Source organism: Equus caballus, chromosome 13 (assembly GCF_041296265.1).
Source record: "Equus caballus isolate H_3958 breed thoroughbred chromosome 13, TB-T2T, whole genome shotgun sequence".
Lineage (NCBI taxonomy): Eukaryota > Metazoa > Chordata > Mammalia > Perissodactyla > Equidae > Equus > Equus caballus.
The window spans coordinates 2,830,818-2,845,221 of record NC_091696.1 but is presented as its reverse complement, the minus strand read 5'-3'; the positions used below and the strand labels follow the sequence as shown (position 1 = coordinate 2,845,221).

The window sequence follows — 14,404 nt, the reverse complement described above, 5'->3', positions numbered from 1 at the left end:
GCCCCTACTGAAATATTCTGCAAATGAGGAGTTGCTCATTTATTCCATATTTATTTTTTATTTCATATTTTGACATCTATGAAATGGGGTTGCATCTGATAACCAATGGCATCTCAAAATTAATTGGCAGCATTTTTTTAGTGAGACATAAAATAACAGTGCATCTTTTTAATCTATGGCACTTTAGATTCAATTAAATATAATATCCAGATTTCTTTAAGTAAAATGTTCCTATGCTGAGTAGGCATTTGTTTAAAGGAAGACAGACTGGTTTGGTACCTTCATAAGTAAAAACAAAAGGCTTCACCATCTATCACCACCACCAACTATCAACTATGTGCTCTGTCAAAATCCCATAGGATTGTAACTGCTTTTATGGATCCAGATCGGTCAACTTTCTTCTAAAAAGCTGAGTAAACTCCTATAATGCCAAGATGCTGGCTGAAGGTTCTGTGAGACGTAATTAGAAAGAAAAAAGTTCCAACAATTGTCAGGAATGGAGAAAATAAGGAACACCATCATTAGCAGGAGGTGAAAAGGAGTACATAAGAAATGTATGGCTTACCTCTACCACCTTTCTTGGTTCTAACCAACCGAGCAGAACCACAAATATAACTGACAGACAGACAGAGATTAAAACGTGAGTGTTAGTGGAGGTTTGGTAGCATACAACACCCCCCGTAGCTTCCGGTAAACTGTACTGGAGGATGTAGTTTAGGTCTAAGGTCAAAATGGGGTTCCTATGTCCTTACTCCTATCTGAGGATGGCCAAGTTCACAGAGCAAGACTTAATTGATTTAACCACCCAGAGGAAGGCTGAGATGTTAGACCAGAAACAGTATAGATCAGGCTGGGGCTGCCAGGGCGTGACCTTTCCTATTCTGCTTATTGCCTGAAGGCAGCAGGCAGGAAGAGAAGGAGAGCCTTTTTTACTACTCGGGAAGGACACAGTGAAAGACAGAACAGAGACTCCATGAAGACATAGAACTTTCATCCACATTAATGTCAAGCTCCGAACTTTACAATTTGCCAGTCTTTTTCCCATGGGAAGAAGTTAATAAAGAGAAAGGAGGGAGAGACCCAAAGTGGAAACAAAGTTCTCCTCCTGTAAATAAACACAAAGAAGTGAAACCAACACCCTCCTGAAAGGCAAAAGTTTTACTAATACTAACTTCCAAACCTGATCATAGATATCTTTCTTTCTACAATTACCTGACTAAGCTGTGTAATTTGACACTTGATACAACAAAGCCATAAAGATTTATAGGATCCATAATCATTACCTTGACAACGAAGATAAAATCTACTGAGATGTCATAAAATACTCCATACTTTAAAGGAGACAGCAATGACTTTTGCAGCAAAGATATCTTTTATCCTGCTTATTTGCACACACCATCTGCTTTATTAGCATGTCATGTCACACAGAACTGCTCTTGTAATTGCAAGCCTCATATTACGATAACACCAGCAGAATATGAAGGTATGGAAGAGACAACGAGCAGAAAGCGAGAGCATGGCTAATTTATTTAGTCTTGCCCTATCTTGTTCCCAAAATAATTTAAGTGGCCTAGTATTCATTTGCTTAGCCATTCAAAAATATGTTTTCACACTTATGTGCTAGGCACATTGTGCTAGACAATGAATACAAAACAGTGAAGAAAATATGGTCCCTGTTCTAAAGAAACTGACAGTCTGGTAATAGAAACAATTTTTTTAATATATAGTAAGGAGAAACGGCAGGGATTTTAAAGCTCAAGAGTAGGGATGCAGAGCAACCACCACGCAGATTGGTGAATGTCCTTTACATCCATTTTTATACTTTTGCATATGGGCAGCAATATATAGTATTACTTTATGTTTTTCTTAACTTACATAAATGATATTATACTGTATCTATCACTCTGCAACTTTTTTTCACTCACATTTGTTTTATGGTTTTAAATCTATCCCCGTTGATACATATATATCTGCTAAATATGTAGCTGCTAAACATACGCACACACCCCTGTAACAGTCTTCCACTATACGAACAGCACACATTTCATTTACCTTTACTGACCAATATACACCTAGCTTTCAGTTCTTCCCTTCAATGCATCAATGAACCTCATTTTAAATATATTTTTGTGTCACATGCAAGTTTTTCTCTAGCCCGTCCAATTTTTTAGATCTTCAGTTTCCTTACTCAGTCACTATGATGAATACATAACACAAAGAATATAAAGCACTTTCTAAATAGTAAAGTCCTACATAACCTCAAAAAGTTAAACACAGATTACTATATGACCAGCAATTCTACTCCTAGATATAAACCAAGAGAAATGAAAACATATGTTCACACAAAAACTTGTACACGAATGTTCACACAGTATTGTTTATAATAGCCAAAAAATTGAAACAACCCAAATGTCCATCAACTAATGAGTAAATAAAATGTGGTATATGCATACAACGGAATATTATTCAGCAATAAAAAGGGGAAAAGTACTGACACCCACCACGTCGATGAACCTTGAAAGCATTATGCTAAGGGAAAAAAGCCAGTTGCAAAATGCCACATATTGTATGATTCCATTTATATGAAATATCCAGCATACACAAATTCATAAAGACAGAAAGTAGATTAGTGATTTCTAGGGGCTGGGGGAAGCAGAGAATGGGGAGTAATTTCTAACCACTATGGGATTTCTTTCTCAAGTGATGAAAGCGTTCTGAATTAGGTAGAGGCAATGTTTGCAAAACCTTGTGAATATGCTAAAAATCACTGAACTGTGTACTTTAAAATGGTGAATTTTATGGAACGTAAAGTATACCTCAAAAAAAAAAAGTTCTAAGCTATAAACTTCCCCAGTATATGGTCTGTACCTTACACATCTTTGCATTCCCCAAAATATTTTGCATTTGGTAAGTTCTCAAATTATATTTGCTATGTCAATATTATGGACACCAGGAATCTCTCCACTCCAGATTCATTGGAAACTTCACCCCTAGACTATCCTAATTCATGTCTACTCTTGGCCTTTTAGTAAGATGAAATATAATTCTTATTAAAAAGGGTGGAAGTCATCCTACCACCAGTCAAGTGAGTTCCTAGGTTATGGATGTTCATAGTGCATCATCCTATAATACTTGATGAAGAGTGTCTGAAAATCTGCAAATAAGGAATCCCAGGAAGCTCAATCCGGCTGGGTCACTGGTCTGGGGGTCTACAATTCCTGCCCTGGCCAGGGGTCCTGAGCTTGCCTTCATAATCCACCCACCCACCACCCATACCTGCACACAGACAACTGGAACTGCAGAAAAGTCTGATTTTATTATATAAAAGAAATTATACCTAATGGCAATTTACCTATTTTTGGTTACTTTTTAAACAATACACTAATTATGTACATCATTAATTGTATCAGACAAATTATTTGTAAAGTTTATCAATATGAAGCTCCATGGCGAGTTCATTCGTTCCTTATTTTAAGTACTTTTATTGAAGCAGCCCTATCCTAGACAATGGGTTCATATCTGGTGAACAAAGTTCCAGGCCCTGTGAGGCCCTCATAGACATTAGACAAGTTAAACTCCAGAGTTCATAGTTCGTTGCTCTCCAGTTACAGTCAGGTCAGCTCACAATCTTTTAACTGTAGAGAGAGCACAAAGAGTACAGGAAAAATGAGAAGAATTCGTATGAATGAGAGAAACCACTGCACTAAGAAGGAGCTTTTCCAGGTTAACATTAGCACATTGCTCATCATTTCATGGCAGTGTATCTACTGCATTTCAAATTTGCTGAGAAGCATCACCGATGCCTGAGATAGCTGAGTTTTGCAACTGGATCTCTAATTAGGCTGACAAGTGTCAGATACTGCTTGCTACCAGAAGATTCCACAGTTTAGAAAATGGGAGAAACCAAAAGAATAAATCTAAGCTCCAAATTTTAGCTGCTGATTCACCTATATCATTGGGTAACATGTTTCTGTTTCTTATAATTGTATGTACAATCAAATGTTTTCAGCTCCAAAGGGAAATAAATTTAATCTGTTAGCACGAAAGAGTGACTTAGACTGCCTTTTCTCACGTCTCCTTCTTCACCTCCATGCAGCATCTGACTGTGTCAACCAGCAGGTACTTTTTGAAGCTCCCTTGTCCTAAACGCAGAAACAACATGCTCTTGCCCTGTCCTCTAGTTCTCTAACGTTGCTTTGTCCTGTGCTCATCTTCTCCTCTTTTCCCTTTGGCCCTTCCTCAGCAGCTCTCAAATGCTGAGCCCCATCCTCGCCTTTCTGTAAGATTTTCTCTCTTATAATGATAATTGTTATTAAAAAGCTCTCCCTACAGTGTTTTGAAAGGACATTGTCCATTTACACACAAAACAACTGTCTGTGCATGAGGTGTTTTAGCCTCCATCTTTCCTCTACATCATGCAGCCGCTGTTAAAGAGCTTATTTTCACAAAGGAAGGAGACAGACAAGCAGAGCTAGGATAATGGTTGGACCTGGCTTCAAATCCTACTCCACCACTTACTAGTTATGTGACCTTCAGCAGAGTAGTTGAGTTGCTCGAGCCAGAGCTTCCTCTTCTATAAAATGTGGTAATAATACCTGTTTCCAAAGGGATGTTGGATTAAATTGTGATGATGATGAAACTAACACTTAAATATTAGTTATTATGTGCCAGATTCTTTTAAGCACTCTATACATATTACTCACTTAATCTTTACAAGAATCCTACTACTATACTCCTTTTACAGGTGAGGAAACTAAGGCACAGAGATCACATCGTTCGTAAAGCCCTCATCACAGTAGCTAACAGGCATTCAATAAATAGTGGCTGCTGTTGTGAACACCTCTATGCTGTGACTCTCAAATATGCATCCCATCAAATATATACATATATATCTTCACTCACTTAAACTTGGCTGGGGGCTTCCACATGCTATCTCACTAACATAAACATAAGAATGTCAAAAAACAAACTCCACATTTCCTTCCCCTTCACCTCACCCCACCTATACACAAAGCATGGTTACCCTCTCGACTTCTTTCTCTCGGTCACCAGCCACCCAGGGTTTAACTCACAGTCACCCTCGACATTCTCCTCTCCTGCTGCTGTCTTTAGTTTAGCTCCTGTCTGGATCTCTTCCCACTTGTACTCCTTCTCTTTTTGCCACTTCCACTTCCTTTACCCCTGCCCTGCCAGAGGGCTGGATCCTGGAGCCAAACAAACTATACCAAATGTACGCTTGTGGAATAACTCCATAATTTATGTAAAGTTGGATGAAAACAGGAAACGGCAACACCTCAAAGCCCATCCATAAAGGATCTCCGAAAGGCAATGGAGGGAGAAGAGGCAGAACAAGACCTGACTGTGCAGGCAACCAGACGACAGACACAGGAGCAAATATGTGATCAGATTGTAACCTGTGCTCAGAGGAACCAGGAACATTATTCAAACGACCTCGAAGGCATCCAAAACGAAAATGTAATAAAATCTTAAAAGAGACCATCATAAGAGAAAGGTGGAATAAAACATATGAAGATTGGTGAAATCTCAAGAAACAAAGGAGGGGTAGAACACCAAGCCACATTGAACAAAAAGGCCCATGCTCATCAGAGGCAAAAGTGTCAGTTTATATTATCTTTTTGTTTTTATGTCAAGAAAAAGAAAACCAACATATATCTCAAGGATGGGGAGAGAAAGAAGCCAACCATGGTAATGCCATTCTTATATGCTTCATTTTAGCAGCCTGACAAGCCAGCACCATGTGCCTCCAACTGTCAATAGGGCTGACAGAACCACTTAAGCTAATTAACTAGCTAGGTCTTTAAAATGCAATGGGAACTGTACATCGACATTGCTTAATTATTTCAAAAATGGGAAATGCTAAATAAATATTGCAAAGCCTTTGGTAAATAAATGGCATTGCTATTCTATAAATGCATTATTATTATCAAACGTTAGTGGATATAGTTGACTGTGCAAAAGCAAAGTTCTAAAGGCAGAATTTAAAAATGCATATTAAAATAAAACAACTTGCAATTCATAAAAAGAGCAATCTATATGGTACTGTCCAACATATCAAATGTAAACGGTTAATTCAAGTACAGGTCAAATCAATAAGTTTATATAAACAGGTGCTTAAAAAGAATGACCAATGCAACATACAGGAAGCAAAGAATAATTGACTAAAACCTCCTTGAGTAACAAGATAAATATGAAACTCAAATATATTTTTTGAATTTTTTTTCAGTAATTTGTCAAATGGCACGCTGTATGGAATTTGTTCATAACTTCCTTTAGAAATAATAACCAGAGTGTAAGTTTTTTAAAACATCAATGAAGCCAATGCTTATAAAGACTAAGGATTGTTAAGTAATAACATAAAAGAGAGGGAAAGCAACATTTTAGTCATAAAGCGAATTTATTTGAGCCAAAAGATAAGAGTGAACTACGCATTCTCCAGGTCATCACAGGACAGTGGCCTTTGCCTGATTCTTTGTAGGTTCTGTGAGTGCTTCCCAGCCCCTGCCTGTAGCTGTCTCATAGCACGCAGGTGTCTGCTGAGAGCAGGACTGTCTTCCTCTCTCTCCAGAGCCTAGTACCGTGCCTGGTGCACGGCACTCATTAAGTAGTAGTTAAAGGATTTGTTTACAAGTCTGTCTCTGCCACAAAAGTGGGAACTCCTTGAAGGGAAGGATCAACTCTTATTTATCCTTATATACCCAATGTCTAGGACAGTGCCTGACACATAATATGCACCCAACAAATGTTGGCTAAATGAAGGGTCTTTCATTTATAGTACCCAGCTTAGGATTTTATAATATAGGTAAATAACATATTATAGCATATGTCACTCACATAAAGCTGTTTTCCTGAAAATAAATCTAATTTATTAAATGAGAGCTAGCTGTCCAATGTCACTCACTGAGAGAAGCATACTTCTGGATATAAGCATACTGTCGCTATGTTTATTCTTTCCTTCGTTGATTTGTTCTTTCATTCATAGCTTTTCAACGCAGAAATTTAAGCAGGCTGCTAAGACCAGTCAATCATGGCACTGGTCACAAAAAATACCACTTAGCAGAATGCAAAATCTGTGAAGCCTGGCACTGGGCAAGAGGGCTCACAGAAGCTTTGCTTTCAATCAGTCATTAAAAGAACAAACGTTTGGTAATGGTTATCAGCAAAGATTATGTTTGAAAATTCCTGCTGCGATCTATGAAGTTTTTAATATGAAGTTTCAGGAAGCCTAGTAAATTCTGATTAGGTTGTGAACTAAGGAGGAAACAAGCCACCTTGTAAGGACTTCTTTCACCCCAAACATCATCAGTGAGACCAATATTCCTTGTCTCTGCTCATCGTGTGTTTTCTGGTTTTTGTTTTTTCCTGCCCATTATGGAGAGATGGAGCAATTTTGGGTGAAAGGATAACATCTGCCCTTTTCTCCAGGATTCTTGATCCCATTGGTAACCAATTCTCTGTGCCTCACCCACTCTGTAGTTTACTCAAATTAATTTGCTTTTCTGTTTTAGGATAAAAGCGGACTCTTACATTACAGATGTATTATTTGTGCTTATTTTACAAAATGGAAACTCCTCTTCTATTCATCAATTAACTTTCTAAATTCATTTTGTGTGTATATCAACGTTTGTATACATGCATACATATAAATTCCCTATGAATGTGTGTGTATTTATATATAGATGTTGTGTGTGGTTTCTCATTCAAAAAGAGTTTGATGAATGATTTTCCCTTAAATAGCCCTTCATCTGAAACACATCCCAAAACTAAAAGATTGGCTTATCCTTGTATAGTCCCCTAAGATGGATGGTAAAGCTAAATGCTTTTAGTATGACATTTCATTTGATCTGCAAAATGATTTATAGAATAAGAAACTAAAACTCAAGTAGATTAATGAACTAGACTAAAGTTGAAGAAAGAGAGGCAAGATTTGAACCGGGTCTGTCTGACTCCAGAGTATCTGGTCTTGATAATAATATACCAAGGCTGTGCAGTAGGGGAAGAAAAAATAATCCAGCAAGTTTCCCTCAGACACAAGCAGTAATTCCACAGAGACAGAGAGAAACACATTTGCTACTCAAGTAAATACCTAGGCTTATTTATATTTTCTGGGCTATCTGAAAAGCTTTCCCACAGATATATGTTTTGTTTTTAAGCCAAGAGTCTGGTATAATACACACATCCAAGTTCTATGCCAAGAGAAGCTCAGTGAGATGGGAATTCACTGAGCTCCTATTTCAATGCATCAGCTTTTAAATGAGGGAAAAAAAAATCACTTGGATTAACCACTTGACTAACTTGTTCTAGAATTTGTTTAGAAAATTAAACACCACAAAACTATATTGAGGAAGAAAGTAATGAAATAAAATCAAGATTACTGGTATTAACTTTCTTACAGCATTAATTACCCAGCGCTACTCTTGACTCTGCTCTAACAACCCTGCACCCTATCACTAAAGTGAGCTTTCTTATAAGCATATCTGATGATGCCACTCTCCTCTCAACATCCTTCTCTGTCCACATATTACCCCAGCATGGGGTAAACTCCAAAGCTTTCAAAGACAAAAGGCAGGTAAAACAGTCCAGTATGAGTCTAAGGAAGGGGAGAGATTGTGGAAAATGCAGAGAGCATACACTCGTAAAGGTGCATCGACACACTATGTTCAGACAAAACCTTAAAACCAGTGGTCAGCCCAATGGCTACTTGTTTCCAACTTGCGCATTTATGGTGTAAAATCTACACTGCTTTTGTCTAGCGATAAGGCTCTGGGTTGTCTGGACACGGCATGTCTAAGTTTTACCACTGCTTACTCTACCCTCCATCTCCAACTTCAGACTCTAACAGCAGGGTACTCACAGAGCTACCAACGTGCCACACTTATTCCTTTCAAAAAGTATCCCAGGACTAAGGGAAGTTTACAACTGAGAAAGTTGGACTAGACTAGTCTTGGAATAGCTCTTCAAACAATGAGAAAATTCAGACTTGCCAAAGTCACGAAGTTTGCTGGTAGGTATGCCATGATCAGAATCCAAGCTCTCTGGCAACTAGTTCAATTTTTAAATCCAACTGTTTTTGCTCAGAATCTTTCTACATACAAAAAATTCCCCTTACATAAAAGTCTCAGTTGAATATTTTCATTGACAATACAAACATTGAAACTTCAATCTTATTATACATATTACAGAACACAAAATTAACAAGTTGAATTGTTTTAAACATCATGCCTTTGAAAATACTCCAAAATAGCTTTTACATTCTTGTCCAATCAAAACACATTTCTCAAAATACTAATTACAGCAGCATTTAAAAGGGTTCCATATTGTACAAGTGGACAGAATTGAACCATTTACCAGGGGGGGAGTTGCTCAAGCTCTGAAGTAACTGACCTCAGTCATGTAAAAACACTGACAAGAATCAACTGGCTTTCAGCCCAGAGAAGCTTTCAAAACTAGTTCAAAAGTATTTAACAATTTTAAACATTTCAAACTCTTTTTCCAGTGAGTATTCTTGTACCCTAAGATAATTTCAAGCCTAAGGGCAGACTAATAAATTGTTTAGGTAAACAAAGAAAAGTCAACAGACTCCATTAATAATAGCTATCAATTCTCTATTATCTGATAGAGACAGATGGGTAGATATAGATACATACACATAAACATGTATATATCATATCACTTTAATGCAACTTGGAATATACGACTCCAGAACCCAGACAGATGTGTAGTACTCCTGCCCTCTCAGAGAGAGCACACATCAGTATGGAAACAGACAACAGCACCAGATGATTTTAATGGATAGTAACCACTGGGCTATTTTACATCAAAAAACTGATAATGATGTTGAGCCTCCCCTTCCTAGTATACTTGCGTTCTTTTTACTCTTTACTCAGAAGCTAGTTATCATCCGTCCATTTCCCTCCTCGGTGCAAAGAAATTTGTGTTTTGCCTAAGTCATTATGCTGCTCCCCAAACAACTACTCCTTAAATTAGAACCAAAGCATCTGTTTTTCAGTAGCATTTGTGAGTCAGCACCACAAATCAAAGTCACAATATTGTCAAATATTCTGAGTGTCAAGCAGTCACAATATTAAAATAACCTGAGATGGGTAAGAATAACTCAAAATTTTCCAGTATTAATTTCCAAACATTTGAAAGGAACAATCATTCATTACTTTTATGGCGGAAAAAAGTAAAATAAAATAAAATCACAAAATTTTAGACTAAAGGAATCTTAGAGATCTCCTAATGAGTAAGTTAACCACAAACAGAGGTACAGAAATGTTGGTTTATGTAATTTATAACAAACCAAAGTGTGCATAATTAAACTTCTATCAATCAGAAGCCATCACATCTACATAAGAGAAAAATAATTTTAATAATAGGTTTCCACAAAGAGTTACAATAGAATCTCCCGAGTTTAGAATAAAGTTTATATTAACTAATAGACTCAATCATGTTGAAACTTAAACACACTGATTTCTATTTTTAAGCCATACAAATAGTGAAGGGAAAATTGCAATCAAGAAGAAAAACAACATAGTGATTTATTTAAACACCTCAAAATGTCATCATAAAATGGCCCATAAGAAAGAAAAGGGAACTACCTCAAATTATTTGCCTTTCACAATGCATATTCTTACTTCACTTGGAAAACTTAATTGTGTTTTGCGTATGACCTTTAAAGCTTCATTGTCACAGCTTGATGATAACATCCAAATAATTTCAATAAAACATTTACCACAGATGGGAAGTAATAAAATCATAATAGAAATACTCAAACTTTATAATAGTATCTAGGAGAAATTTCTTTTCTAAAACTTCATCTTTGCCTCTTCAGAAATGAATATTGTGTTTCCAAGTGAATTTCTTGGGAGGATACAATAAAAACTATTGAAGTACCTCCCCTTTTATTCTCTGACTAGCCAAACTTCACCATCCTTTATGTCTGATCATTCAATTCTTCACTCCTCATTAACGCCTTTCCTAAGAATCTCAATTAGATCTCACACAAATCCCCTGCATATCCTACTGAGCGACACTAAGCCGCATGGAGCTTTCTCTTCTTTAAGGTCTTTTTGCAATTATTTTCTGCATATTATTTTCTGTAAATCACACCACTTTGTCATTTATGATTCACATAAAAGCTATACCTCACAAGCCAGAGTGAGTTCCATGAGGGTAAGACCCAGTTTTCTGCTTGTTTTATATCTCCCACAACAGCCAGCACAAGGTAGACATATAGCAGGTGTTCATACCTCCTAATTGACAAAAGCAGTAAAGACAGAGACACAAATATATAAGAACATAAATATAAACTCCTAGGAAATGTCATGCACTGGGCTTCAAATCCAGAGAGTTAAATAACGATAAAATTGAATGGCTATGCATTTGTACAAATGCCACTTGCTCTCATCCTGGCCAATATTGAAATGTTACTTTACATGTGACGTAACTGAGAAACTAGGGGTTAATTTTTATATTCTAATATTAGTAGCTACAAAATCATTATAAATAGGCAGTACCATTCCCATAGTTCAGATAGGTAAACTAAGGCTCAGAGAAACAATGTAACTGCCCAAAGTATAATTAAGAAGTAAATCCAGGAGTCAAACTCAGGTCTTCACAACCAGTGAACTGTGGCTGGTTCAGGCTACTGTGGCCACGAGTAGCCTTGCTATTTCCCCTAAGAAACCATGAAATTACCATCTTCGATGGATTCCATACAGGAAAAGGTTTGGAAGTACAATTTCACTCTATGAATACTTCCTCTAAAAAAAATTTTTTGAGGCCAGCCCAGTGGCGTAGTGGTTAAGTTCACACACGCTGCTTTGGCAGCCAGGGGTTCACAGGTTCAGATACCAAGTGTGGACCTAGCGCTGCTCATGAGGCCATGCTATGGTGGCATCCCACATATAATAGAGGAAGATTGGCACATATGTCAGCTCAGTGACAATCTTCCTCAAGCAAAAAGAGGAAGACTGCCAACAGATGTTAGCTCAGGGACCATCTTCCTTACCACAAAAAGAAATTTTTTTTATAATATAAATTATCCAGTAGTGGTACTCCCATTCTCAAAGCTCCAGGTTGATTCTTACTATTAAAACACAGTTATTCTTTAAAACAGGAAAACTATAATTGCTTAAATTTCCATTTTCTTAGTTAACTTTCCATTCTGATGCTGCCTCCATGATGTTATGCTTAACTGATCTTGATTAAGGCTTTGGGTGTTCCCCAAAAACCTTCACATCATTATTCTAAAAGAATCTCTTGAACACTTCTGCAAGTGGTGAATGTCATGCTTTGAGTATGGATTTTAATAAGCGTAGCATTATCTGTAAATTTATCAGGCTCTTGGTAACAGCTCCTGTATATTTACTAAAGCCATATAAGAACACATAAGCTGAGGGCTATGAGAATGCAGATGGTGGCAGGAAGGTAGGCAGGGTCAGTGTTAGAAGACTACTTGTCTCCAAGTGGCACTGGCAGCCATCACTTCCTTCATCATCATCCCTGTCTTGTCCTGATACTGGATTTAGGCCAGCTGAGGCAGTCCCATGCAGGACTGGGTAGAGATACACCCCCTAAGTATTTCATCTAGCCATAAAAATGGCTTTGAAAGTGGACGTCAAAGTTCCTTCATAAAACTTCACTGCATAACAGATTCTCCATCTCATGCATTAACATGAAAGCAACCACAACCATAAAACGTTTTTTGCTTATGTCTATGTTTTTAATAAGGTAATAAAAACTCATGGACCCACTACTCCAAGATAAAACTGGACCTTAATTATAACATACATGTTCCTATGTACCCCTATCATCTCTGGGTCTGCCCCAACCTGAAGTGACCACTATCTGGAATCCTATACTTGTCTTTATAGTTTTATGTTCATGTATTCTTGTGTAATGCAAATATTATATATATTTTTATGTATCTGTATATGTATATTTATGTTCTTTTAGTTGTTTCTAAGTTCATAAAATAGGTACATGTTGTATATAATCTTCAGGGACATGTATTTTCACTTGCAATTAAAATTCACATACATGGGGGTGGACAAAACTTCCAGAATAGTGGAGTGAGGACCTGCGTAAACGCTCTCATCCATAAAAACAATGAAAATGCTGACACGATTGTGAAAAGCAACTTTTTCACAGTTCTGGAAATTAATCAAAGGCTTACAACAATCTAAGGATCATTATCCTAGGAAAACTGCTGAGCCTTAGTTAAAATAGCTGGGCTTATGGCATTTTAATGTGTTCTGCTGTAACCCTCTCTCTTAAGCTCTTCAGTACCCTCATAAACCAGCAGCCTCCCCATCATAGTAACTATGAAAACCTGTATCTCTGCAGCCACCAGGGTTAGACCGCCTCGAAAAGCACCATCTCCACAGCACTGTCAATACCTGACCTGTCTCAGCTCCCTGGAAAAGCCCTATTCACAAAATGTTATCATTATTTGATGTCACTCAGAGCTCACTCAGCAGGAAAAGCCCTATCCCCAGGGTGTCTGTCCAAAACAGTTAGCTGCAATTGATTAACATCACAGCTACTAAGTCTGCCAGCCAGTTAGGCAAACAAGAGTCCAGCCAAAAATTTAAAAGGAAGGTCTACAGAAGGAGATGTCCATAGAAGGTTTTGAAAAGATCAGAGAAATTCTTGGGGACCTAGAACTCTGCACACGTAACTAGGACTATGTGCATGCCCAGGAAAGACCTAAGAGGGCCCCACCCTCTCTCTTCTGGATGACCTTGAGACCCTACACAACCAGAAAGTGAAGGCAGATTCATATTACCTAAGTGCTAAACAGTGCGCCAACATGCACACAAAAGGCTGGGAGACTTATCGGTGAAAGAAATTCAAGGAAATCTTTGTACAATCCTTAGCTGACCACTAATCAAACCAAGCAGACTTTAGTGGCCACACGCAACAAAGAAAACAGACTTTAGAGGATTACTCCAAAAAAATCACCATACAAACACCAGCCACACACAAAAAGATATCCTGAGGAGATGAGGAATTCTGAGTTCCAAAGTTTACACATTTAATCACTTACAATTTCCATTTTTTCACCCAAAAACTTAAAAGTCATGAAAAGAAGTAGGAAGGTATGGCCCATACACAGTAAAAACAGCTGTCAATGGAAACTGTCCCTGAAGAAACCCAGAATTTGGAATTACTAGACAAAGACTTTAAATAATCTATCAGAAATATGCGCCAAGAACTAAAGGAAATCATGTCTAATGAACTAAAGTATGAGAACAATGCCTCACAAAATTCTGAATTTCAATTAAGAGACAGACATTATAAAAAGGAACCAAATAGAAACTCTGGAGTTGAAAAGTACAATAACTGAAAGGAAATATTCACTACATGAGCTCGACAGCAT

General features: G+C 37.4%; 1 protein-coding gene across 3 annotated transcripts in view; it reads right to left on the bottom strand.

The window, feature by feature from the left end:
- SDK1 (sidekick cell adhesion molecule 1) overlaps nucleotides 1–14,404 on the bottom strand; it is an 857,904-nt gene that overhangs the window by 730,960 nt on the left and 112,540 nt on the right. The window lies entirely within an intron of this gene.